The sequence below is a fragment of the Ornithodoros turicata genome, chromosome 4, assembly GCF_037126465.1.
Source record: "Ornithodoros turicata isolate Travis chromosome 4, ASM3712646v1, whole genome shotgun sequence".
Classification (NCBI taxonomy): domain Eukaryota; kingdom Metazoa; phylum Arthropoda; class Arachnida; order Ixodida; family Argasidae; genus Ornithodoros; species Ornithodoros turicata.
This window is the reverse complement of record NC_088204.1, coordinates 68,955,863-68,965,535: the sequence shown is the minus strand read 5'-3', so window position 1 is coordinate 68,965,535 and position 9,673 is coordinate 68,955,863. Positions and strand designations below refer to the sequence as shown.

At 48.2% G+C, this 9,673-nt stretch overlaps 1 long non-coding RNA gene across 1 annotated transcript; it reads left to right on the top strand.

The window, feature by feature from the left end:
* Positions 1-2,698: 2,698 nt before the first annotated feature.
* LOC135393388 (uncharacterized) lies at positions 2,699-8,337 on the top strand. The gene is made up of 3 exons (XR_010422606.1): positions 2,699-2,790; positions 8,018-8,169; positions 8,248-8,337. It is a non-coding gene; the product is annotated as an uncharacterized LOC135393388 (long non-coding RNA).
* Positions 8,338-9,673: the final 1,336 nt, after the last annotated feature.

Below are 9,673 nucleotides of genomic sequence, written 5' to 3'. Positions count from 1 at the left end.
GATTATGGTGTTGGCGCAGTTCTCTTGCAGGAACATGACGCTATTCTCTGTCCAGTGGCTTTTGCAAGTCGCACGCTGAATCCGGCAGAACGGAACTATTCCGTCACGGAAAAGGAGTGCCTGGCGATCATCTTCGCTCTCAGGAAGTTTGATCTCTACCTGGATGGCAGCACTTTCACCGTCCAGACTGACCACCAGGCACTCTCATGGCTGCAGCGGCTCCACAACCCAGCTGGACGTCTTGCCAGGTGGGCCCTGAAGCTACAAGGCTACTCCTTCAACGTGGAGTACAGGCGGGGCTCCACGAACGTGGTAGCGGACGCACTATCCCGTGCGCCTCTACCGGAGGGGGAAGAGGTAGGCACCGAGGCGCCTTCTCAACTCCTGGCAGCAGCACAAGTGGCACGGGACGGATCCCCGTCCTGGGGCACGGTCGTGAGCAGAGAGCAGCTCCTAGACGCTCAGAGAGCGGACGGCCTTTGTCTGAGTTGAGCTGAGCAGGTCTCGGCAGACACCGGAACGGCACGGCACGACTCCTATCTGCTGGGCGAGGATGGCATCCTGTTCAGGTACATACCCCAGGCGGATGACGATGACGGTACATCCCCATTCAGAGTCGTAGTGCCACGGAAGCTGCGTAAGTCTTTCATACGTTACTTTCATGACTCGGCCTTGGCAGGTCACAGCAGTGGCAGGAAAACTTATGAAAAGTTATGTCGTGTTGCGACATGGCCAGGAATGAGGCAGGACGTAACTAAGTATGTTCGTACTTGTCCGATATGCCAGAGAGCAAAACCTCGCGGTGGTTTACCCCCCGGGCGCTTACAGCCGGTTCAGAGCAATAGGCCCTGGCAGATAGTTGCTTGTGATGTGATGGGACCTTTTCCTCGTAGTCCTAGAGGTAACCAGTACCTGTTTGTGGTTGATGATCATTTCACAAAGTGGGTTGAGCTGTTTCCTCTCAGGACGCTGACTTCCCAAAGAGTATGGGAACGACTACTCGACACCTTTTGCCGGTTCGGATTTCCCGCTCAGCTGATCACTGACAACGCAACCTACTTTACAAGTAAGGTGTTCTCAGATTCTTGCGCTGTCTTAGGCATTCAGCACAAGAAGACTTCCCCGTATCACCCTCAGGCTAATATTACCGAACGTGTTAATCGGAACCTGAAGATGATGTTGGTTGCTTTTACTAGTCAGCACCACCGTGATTGGGATCTTCGCCTGACTGAGCTGGCGTTCGCTACACGGACGACGGTCAACAGATCGACAGGCTTCACCCCGGCGTTCCTGAACTTGGGACGAGAGGCTCCTTTTCCAGTAGAGAATGCCCTGGACCTCCGGGATGGCAGTACCCAGCCTCCTTATTCAAGGTACGCTGAGGACCTCCAGAGCCGACTGGACATCGCAGCTCGGACGGCTCGGGAGAACTTGGACGTCGCAAGGTTGGACCAGGCTCGCCAGTACAACCGTGGACGACGGAATCTCACCTACAGCGTCGGTGATCTTGTCCTTCGACGGACTCACCCGCTTAGTGATGCGTCACGTGGCTTTGCAGCTTCGCTTGCAGATAGGTGGGATGGCCCCTTCGAGGTAAGTGCGTGCTCCTCCGGCCTCACTTACAGGCTTTGTCGTTGTGACACGGGAGAAAGAAACGGGGCCAGTACATATCTCGGACCTGAAGACTTACCACCTCCGAGACCCCGAGAGTGAAGAAGCAGACGGTCAGCTTCCTCCTCTAGACCTGGACCAGGATCCTGTTCCCGGACCTTCCAGGCGCTACAGTTTGCGTCCCCGCAGGCGGCGCACGTAGCTGCCACTATCCTAGTCGCTAAATCCTAGTGCTCTTGAATACTTGGTCTTTCTTAGTGTGATTTCTGTTTCGCAGTCTTCAACTATAATCTTCTGGGGGAGAGCCTTTTCAGGCTCTCGCGGTTTGAAATAGCTTTCTCACCGTACTCCCCTTCTGCCCTCTCGCAGGTGCAATGTCTTCTCGTGGGAACATGCGTGGTCGGAAAGCCTCTGGCTACCCAAGATCCGTTGCTGAGCCTGGGGGGTCTTCAAGACGTTCCCGTTCCCCATCGAGGCCGGGTTCTGGGACACCTTTACGAAGATCGGTGTCCACGTGGACGGTGGTCTCCGCTGGACGTCCGGTAGGATGGGCTTCCCGGTCCAAGTGGCAGTCGCAGCCTCGCCCTCTTCGAGGGGAAGACCCCAGCAGAGTGCCGCTTCTCTTCCGGGGGTTAACGTTGGCAGATAGGCACCCCAACGATCCCCCAATCCCGCTCTCAGAGGATGAGCGTCGACAGTTGTGCCAGCTGTGTGGCGTTCCCGAGTTACACCGTCGCACTCATCGTCGAAGCCAGCTTCATCTCGCCAAACTGGACGCTACCCGGTGTCCTGTTGACATTTCCTCCGCTATCGCCACCATTCAACGTTACCGCCCTGACCTACTCGTCAACCCCGGACCTTTTGGCCCCAATGGTGCTCCCGGAGCCCCAACCCGGACGACACCCGGTGTTTTCGTAGCGTCCTTCCCTCGCAGGACAGATGAGGACGTAGTCCTGGACATGCCGGATGACGAACTATAGACGGTTGGACACTTTGAGGGTGGGGGAGTGTGGGCACTTCTTTCTTTTCGGTTTTGTTGCCGCAAGGTGGCGAATGTGTGAGCGACGTAGGAGATGGGCGTGGCGGGTGAGGGGGATATAGGCACACGGCGCGTGTGGTTCGCGTGACTTAGGTTTGACGAGGCTGTGCGGTTGGGATCACGCCTGTGTGACTAACAAGGTATGAGATAAACCTTTGTTGTTTGAACCTTTTGCTTGCTGTGTCTTCCTTGGTGACGGAACGGACGGGCTGGCGCCCCGAGGTTGTGGAAACACAGGTTCCCACAAGGTTTAGCTCCGGAATTCACATATAACGGTTCGGTTAACCGATTCAAAGGCTGAAAACCGGTTCCGAACCGGTTCGAGGTTATAATATGCTACAAAATTATAGGTAGATACTAAAAATGATACTTTTTAATGAAATGAAAGATCTCTTAGGTGCGTTTTTATGCATTTATTTCTGCTTTTTGGCCAACAAGGCTACGTTTCATCCATTTCCCAAGCAACGTGTCGCTAATCTACGTGGACAGACCCCTCGAATCCATACGACCCCCTCCCCCCCCCCCCCCTCCAGGATATGATTTAAATTGTGAAAAACAAAAGAAGCGTCATAAAAATAAAACGATACGCCTAGATTAGCGGTAACACATGATCTTAAAGTGGAACGTTTTTTTTTTTGTTTTTTTTGTAGCATCTTCAGGCAAGTGAACTAGTCACTATTGCTGAATTTGAACTTCGAACGCGCTATAGTCGCGTCAGGCAGTTGCAGTAGCAGTGCAGTGCAGCCATATTGAACATAGTGGTTTTTTGGCTGCGTTTTAAATGTTCCACACGTTGTTGTTACAATGCACTGCTGCTGCAAACTTTCGATGGTAGTAATGACAAAACATGTTTCGACTATAAGCGGCGGCGAGAGGACAACTTCCTTCACCCTTGTCCTTGTGTGTCCCGCGCTACGAATGTGCTCGTACCAGAATAATACTGTTGCATAAAAACAAGCGCTGATATGCTTTACGGTATCAGTATGACCCAGTGCGTGGAGTTCACAATAAAACTGATTGTCGATTGTCGTGCCGTTGCCGGTGGCAGGCACCTCGCGCGAATGATGCACACTGTATTTTTTGCCGTGTATTTCGAGAGCCATTTATTTTAATTATCTCAAACATTCACGTTAAACCTGTGTGGAGGACGACAGGTCTAACTGGATTTACTGCGACGGGTAGACAACGGCCGCCAACATGGGAACTCCGAGAACGCTAGTTTATTCATCAACAAGATGCACGACTGGCCAAGTTGGTAGTAGTCGGTATGTCTGTTCGTGTCGGCAGGCCCACGCCACGTCGAAGCAAAAACGCCGCTCTCACGCCTTGGCAATCTCGCTTGCAAGACGTAACACAGAGTTCTTGCAAACCGTATCAACTGGAACCAATCACTGGATAAGATTCTGAGTCACACACGGCTGTAATTGGCTGCTGTAGGGACGATAACCTTACTTACGGTTTGCTGAACTTACCTAGTACAACGCAGCATTCCAATGTAGCCCGCAGCTGCCTCGTGATAACCTCACCTAGCAAACAGGAGGGAGGTGTCACTTTGAGTACTCTGGCATAAGCGTTTCTTCGCCCACGGTCCCCGTGGCGCCATCTATCGTCCGAGCTGAGTTGAGGGACTAGCAGCGAATACTCTACTCTACCCTCCTTTCAGCGCAGACTACAGGAATTTTCGAGGAGGTAGCGGAATAATGATACCGCATTAAAACCACAAAAGCAAGAAAGAAGGCGAGATCGACATACAACATGACTGATTGATTGAAAAATAAAAAAATGGAGATATGCAACATTGTTGAGGTCGACTCAACTATGGGGTCTTCAATGGAAGCGCAGGCAGTCCAGAAGAAATTTTTCAAAAATCTTTCTGAAATTTCGCAGGTCAATGCATTTGTTTGTGGCATCAGCACTAGTTGTCTAGTTGTAAATATCATGTGTCATGGCACTGTACACGCTGTGTGCAATATACAACATTTGAAGATAAAGTTCGACACAGATAACTGAGCATGTACCCAGGCACGTACTCAGGCGTCGGAGATGGTACAAGAGTATGTTCAGCACATCTTTAGAGCTGTTTTCACGCGAACAACCACTAGTGTGTTACGACGGAGATACGGCTTCGCAGAACCTATAATCATTTCAATTCCACTGAAATGCATTCGCGTTATAAACACCACGGTTGATTAGGTCTACCCCGTCGGTTTGACGTTGCTAAGCGGTCAGAAACAATGGGATGACCTAAGGTAGCTGTGAACCTGAGCAGTTTCCGCCAAATGCTAACGTTGTTGCCATCGCTCCTTTCATATTAGGAAGTATAACGTAATTGAATCAGTCTTATCAAGTACACAGTGTCATTATTTTGCCTCCATTCAGAACAACGTTATATTTCACCCTTATCCAGCGGAAACGCATTTTAATTGAATTACTCTGAATGATCGTAACACACATGATTCGTTCTTGTAGACACGTAGTGCCTGGAAACGGAGTATAAATGATGCCGTGCATCGGGCTGATTTACAACGCGATCCTGAAGAGCGATGATGTACCTCAAGCCGTTGGCCCTAGCGCTTTGTTTTATCGCATGTCAGTATGCCGCTGCAAAAAACAGGGACATATCGGAGGTAAGAAAGTTTAAGTGTGGCTAACGTAAACGGGTCGAAAGGTCTATATACGGCATCAAAAAGAATGGTGCCTGAATTCGTGCACAGATGTGGAGGATCACGCATGACAGGGGCGTCGGAAGGTGGGAGAGGGAGGGGAGAGGTCACCCCTTACTTGTGCTTCGGCGTTGGGGCGCCCCCCACCCTCCCTGAACTTTCCTTACGGGGGTCCCGCCGCCCCAAATTACACACCCGTAAGTGTCGTCCGAGAGATATTAACGTTCAGCTGACTTACCGTAGAATGAAAACGAACATCGGTTTAGAAAGTACAGAAGACCAGAGGAAATTCCCCCGAATATGTAATATCTTCCTCAATTATCTTTCGTGATACTGTATGTACAGACCTGCTGCGCGAAGGGTATCGACACGCCATTCAGTAGCCTTGCCTAGACGGTGCAGGAAAACACAGATTTGCTCTCCAGCAAAGGAAGCCGCCTTGTTTTTCATCAACGCAGGGAAGTATTCCTGGCTATAGAAAGGAACGCTCTTATCATGAGGCGAGGAGTCTTTAAGCATTTCGCTGGTACGTTTCATGACTCGAGTATTTGATATAAGCTGCCTTTAAATGAGTCTACCAGAGTACCCAACAGAGCCTTTTTTTTTTTAGGAATAATTACACCTTTAGCAGCCGAAACCATTGCGCTTTTGAGGGGAAAAGAAACATATCACCGCACGCTTACTTCTATATAAATTGGTCTTACCGCACTCAATGCAACAACAAATATTTCAGTTTGTGCTAACGCCGTCTTCTGTTTCTTTTTTTTTTTTTTTTTGCCTTAAGTAATCAAGAACGCGAGGTGGCCTTCCCCATCTGGGTTACATCCTCCACCGTCATCGATTTGCCTGGAATACTCATTTCTAATAAGCGCATAAACTGCTCCCATTTTTGTACTCGGCTCTCTTCTCAACACAGAACCACGCACCGTACACTCTAAATATTTTCACACCTTTAAAGGTGTAAAATTGGTGTATTCTCATGTATTACACCTATTTTACACCCTAGAACCTTGGCTTGAAAATTTTCGAGGGTGTAACTATGGTGAATTACACCCTTTTATGAGACATTGTCAGGAGGGTGTGATGAGGGTGCAACAGAGGGTGTATTTGGAGGTGGGACAAGCTCCATTACACAGGCTAAATGTATTCCTCTTCTTGTGTAGTGTTGGAGTGCTTGTGGTACAAGTTGTGATATAAAGACCAAATGCACAGTTACTCAACATTTGGTACTGTCATCTAACCCCTCAAGGTTAGATGACTGGAAAATATAAAATTACTACTATGTGATAAAGCTGCATTAAGTGATACGTTTGAATACCTTTATGCCTACGTAATGTAGGATATGTATGCTGCATGGCATAATGTCAGCCTAATAACAGCATAACTATTCAGTTCCTGTGATTGTGTCTGATATGTATGATGCCCGCATATACCCACATCAATCACCTATAACATGTGTGTGCTGTGCAACATGTGTCTGCAATGTCCTTTTTTTGCTTCACACAGGGTACAGCTGAGTAGTATACCTGGAAAGTATTACAAGTTCAGTGTGAGAAAAGTATATTCTTGACTTTTTAAAGAATATTTTGCATGGCTGTGATCGAAGAGTGATGCTAAGATAGCCACAATGACACTCCAAAGTACAAAGCATGTGCCTTCTGTAAAAGCTAGAAACACTGTATTTTCGCAGTGAAGCTGTAATAATTTCCAGCTGCCTCTTCTATGGTTTGCAGGTTACATTACACCCTTCCATACAATTACACCCTTGATTTCTTGATGGTGTTCCGTTACACCTTAAAAGGTGTGCGCCATGCACATGTTCTTTTACACCCTTTAAGGTGTAAAATTATTTAGAGTGTATTGCTCCCCTCTAGGGATCCCTGTAGCGGTATATTAAAACTCTCTAATGTTTGAGGGAGGAGTGTGTTTTAGCGCAAGGGAAGATGGCGAATAGTCGGAGTGTCCTAGTCATTCAGACGCCGGAATACAGGTGACGCAAGCTACGTCATCTGAGATTGCGCACTGTCGAAGTGCTTCACCTGTCTTCATGCAGTAAGTAACACGCATGCCCTGCTGACAAGCCCACCGACGTGTTGTCAGTCTTTCTGCATTATGAAACGCATATGTATCCCGCTGAGAAGCACATAGACGTGCTATACCAGTCTTCCTGCAGTAAGGAACGTATGTGTCCAGATCACAAGCTGGAGACGTACGTGTCTCAGCGTAGGCTGCACTTCGAGCCTTATGGTGAAGGAGCTCATTATTTCATTCCCCATATCACAACCAACAAAGGGGTAGAGTATTTCCCCTGACGACCAAACTCTCCATTCATCATCTCACAGTAAGGTTGTTGTTGTTGTTGCCCGTAGGGTAGGGCGTCTGCGCGTCTGCACATCTACTTATCATCCAGGTGAATCTGCACATGTGGCGGGCGCACCCTCCATGAGCCCGTAACATTGTAGGCCATGTGCAAGTTACTGTAAACTACCGCGCACACTACGTAGCAGTAGCAGATAACGTAAACTTGTTGTTTCGCAACGGCAACAAGGACTTTGCAAGGATTAGCACACACAACTTTATTCGTGACAATGGTCTGATCTGTTCTAAAACTTGAAACTTGCCCGTTTTACTGCATCATGAAGTTCTGTCGTGTACCTTCAATGCACAACTCACTTCACCTTCTGTTCATACTCCACGTTTCCAGGCGTTAGGAAGGTCCGAGGTGTTCTTTTTGCTGCGGCGGACATACCGCCCGACTGAAAAACACAACCTCTGCAGCTATACAAGAATCCTTAATAGAAACGATAACCATACGCTTTTGACGTACATGGGCGAGTACGACGACAAGCGTGAGTAGTAAGTGAGCGTGCCTTTTTCACTTGGAAGGTCTGTGTATTTGTTGCATTATTTTATCTAACTATTTCCATATTGCAGCACCCAGCGCACACTGTACCTGACCACAAGAGAGGGAAGCAGCAACGAGAGGAACTATATCACCGTCTCCTCTGCGGGATATCAACGGCCAGGCGAGTGCACATGTGCAATCAAAATTGATGGGGGCGTTAGGAGTGGGTATCAAGGCTTCACCCGAGCGCAACGAATTTTAGTTAAACGTCCTCTAATTACGCTTAGCGATTCTTCTATTCCATAAAAGTCAAGCAAGCGCGGCTGATCGTTGCGCTTGCTTGACTTGCTTGACCCTTTTCTTTCGCCAACATCAACATTGCATATGCTTTGTAACATTCTCTTCGTGTTTAGAGTGAATTTCATTTGAATGCACTCTACATGAAATATGTTCTGAACAGGACTGGAATGCTGAGGACACTGTCTGGTTCGAGGTCATTGTTAGTATGAGGACGCGCCCTGTTCGTTTGATCACCATACGATTTTGTTACCTAGACTATAACGTAACCGTCACCAAGCGTCGTTTGCAATTTACGACACGTTATGATAAGTGCCAGTCGGCTATCAGCAATGTACACATACCTGCTTCTTCTTCAACCAAGCGAAAGATGGCCGTGAGCCACAAAGAGAGATTGGACATATTTTTAATACATGAACCTGTTCACGTTCTCTTTCTTTCTTTCATCTTTTTTTTTATAGCGCCTTGGTGGCTATGTTCGGCCATGCAGCAACAAATTCATGTAATGACCCATGCCTCATCATACAGTTTTTTAACCCTCTACAGATGTCGTTTTTACACTTGCGTTACACGGTCAGGCTGACATCCCCTAGAGGAGAGTTTGCGACTAATGTGACCAGATGACTGATTACCTAAATTGTACTAATTAACCCTTTAGTAAGGGAATTTGGGGCAAAAGCGAGATAGTAGAATGGGAGACAATTCTCGTTCAGAGAACTGTTAAAAATCCTTAACCAAGCGCGTGCCCCGAAATATCCATTGCTTGAATTTCGCTATGCATATCCGAAAACAAATCAGCGCGTCCCAGGAGCACGCTGTGGCGCCCAAGCCGCAGGGACGCCGAGGAAGTCGGGTGCCTTGAGGGGGCTCTGCTGTACACAGTGCACTGAAGAGTTCTTAATGGACTGTTCCAAACTGTATAAATGTCTCATTGGAGGGGATAAAAGAGCAGCGTTGCACTACGTTAACGTAATTCTCTCTCCCAAAGTTTAAATGACCTCGCTCCAATGCTTTCAATACAATAAGGAATACAGAAGCGCTCTTACCTTGCTTGCATTCTCTTTTGAACCCATACGCCACGTAACTGTGTAATATTGGAACAGCACATGTGTAGTGCAGGACACGCGATAGAACAGCTGCGCGTGAGTCGTGTGTATGACTTGGTAGGGAGCCGAATTCATCGCGGAATTCCGGAGGTTTCCGTGCCCTCTACAAGAG